This window comes from Mirounga leonina, unplaced genomic scaffold (genome assembly GCF_011800145.1).
Source record: "Mirounga leonina isolate KUSES-001 unplaced genomic scaffold, KU_Mleo_1.0 Mir_177, whole genome shotgun sequence".
Taxonomy (NCBI): Eukaryota; Metazoa; Chordata; class Mammalia; order Carnivora; family Phocidae; genus Mirounga; species Mirounga leonina.
The window spans coordinates 1,992,057-1,994,463 of NW_023270459.1; positions in this window are offsets into that span (position 1 = coordinate 1,992,057).

Sequence of the window (2,407 nt, forward strand, 5' to 3'; positions counted from 1 at the left end):
CGGGGCGGGGCGCGCAGAGCGCAGGCGCAGGGAGCTCGCACCTGCGCGGCGATCCTCCTCCCTCGGCGCACCTGGGCTGGCCCCAGGATTGGGGGGGGAAGGGTGGGGCTTGAGTTGGCCCGCCCAGGGTAGGAGCTAGCCTGCGGGGAGGCGCAAACCTGCTGAGCCCTGGGGCCCCTGCCTCCCTGCGCCGGGGCTCGGTGACGTCCTAGTACCTTCACCCTTGGACTGGGCCTCGGGGTGGGAGAAGAGGGTACAGAATGCTCTTCCTGGAAGTCTGTGGTTCCTGAAAATGTGGCGATGAAGCTCGCCTCATTTCTGCCCTCCTTTGAGGGTGAGGGATTGATTCCTTCCTAAATTGAACGTTCACTGAACGCCTACTAGGCGCGTTTCTGGGAACCCAGCGATGACCAAGCCAGACTAGTCCCTTCCTCACCAGACAGGAACAACCGAGAGTAGTGATGACAGAAGCATAGGACAGAGTGATTAGAATGATTGGGGGATGTGACAGGGAAGCACAGGCTGAACGATCAGGGACTGAGGTGGTGGAAGTGCGGAGGTGGCTTTGATAATGTTAAACAGCTTAATAACCCACAACCCTCCGACCAACCTGGCTTTGATAATGAACGCTGAAGGATCAGAAGGGCTGAGGGACAAACATTCCAAGCATCCGAACAGCAAATGCAAAAGTCCTGAGGCAAGAAAGGCAGCAGTGCCTTACAGGATCCAGGGCCACTCCCACTATTCAGCCTCCCTCCTGGCATAATAATATGTGAGGAGCCTTAATTGGGTTATCAAAACGGTGTTTACCTGCAGCAATTAAAGTTTTGTGTACATTTAAAAAAATTATTTTTAAGTAATCTCTACATCCAGCGTGGGGCAGGAACTCAACAACCTCAAGATCAAGAGTCGTGTGCTATACCAACTGAGCCACCCAGGTGCCCTCACCATTTTTTTTATTAAAAAGAATATTTTGGGGGGCGCCTGGGTGGCTCAGTCGGTAAGCGGCTGCCTTCGGCTCAGGTCATGATCCCAGGGTCCTGGGATTGAGCCCCGCATCGGGCTCCCTGCTCAGCGGGAAGTTGGCTTCGCCCTCTCCCACTCCCCCTGCTTGTGTTCCTGCTCTCGCTCTCTCTCTCTCTCTGTCAAATAAATAAAATCTTTTTCAAAAATTTAAAAAAGATACATTTTTTGCCCAGCATCTCCTTTAATCTTGCGGTGAGATCCAAGGACTCAAGGACAAGAGTCTCAATGTGAGGACAAAGCTCTCTCAGGCACCTGAACGCCCCACCCACCCCATTCCTCTAAGCCAGGGCTTGAGCTGGAAGCTCAAGCAGCCCCTACTGATAACCAGCAAGAAAATGAAGACCTCATCTTTGTAAGGTCAAGCAGTTGGAAGCAGATCTTTCCCCAATTGAGCCTCTGATGAGATGGCAGCTCTGGCTGACACCTGGATTATAGCTCAGTGAGACCCTGGAGCAGAGGACCCAGCTAAACCATCTCTAGAAACCATGAGATAATAAGTTTTAAGCCACAAAGTTTGTGGTAATTTATTCTGTAGCAATAGAACACTATTACAAATACAATGTTTACTAAAGGATACAGTAATAAAAATAACTAACTGGAAGCCTATTATTAAAACTCAACAGGGTAGGGGGAGCGCCTGGGTGACTCAGTCCGTTAAGTGGCTGCCTTTGGCTCAGGGTGTGATCTCAGTTCTGGCTTCAAACACCCTGCTCAGCTGCGAGTCTGCTCCCTCTGCCCCTCCCCCATTCATTCTCTCTCTCTCTCTCTCTCTCTCTCTCTCTCTCTCTCAAATAAATAACATCTTAAAAAAAAAAAAACACCAAAAAACCAGGGGAGTCTGGGTGGCTCAGTTGGTTGGGTGTTTACTCTTGATTTCGGCTCAGGTCATGATCCAGATTGAGCCCATGTTGGGCTCCGACCTCAGCGGGGAGCTTGCATCTCAATCTCTCCCTCTGCCCCTCCCCCTGCTTCTGCTTTCTCTCGCTCTCTCTTTCAAATAAATAAATAAATTGTTAAAAAATAAATAAACTCAACAGTAATTGCATCAGTTGTCTACAAACAGACCAACAAAAAGATTTTGGACTATTTTGGAGGATTATTTTATCACTGATACTGCTTAGAATTTGTCAGTGCATGGTATAATAAACCTGGGCCAACTTTTGGTCAGATTTATTTATATTTTAAATTCTCTACAGACAGTGCACCCCCTTTTTGCCTGTACTCCTTTTGCCTTTCGGCACATCACTAGTTCGAAAACAGACAATAAATAAATGAGTAAATTATATAAAATGTTGAAGGGCAATATTATGGATAAAACATAGAGCCAGGTACGGGACATAGGACTGAAAATATGAGTGAGGTAGGGTGTTCAGACAAGACC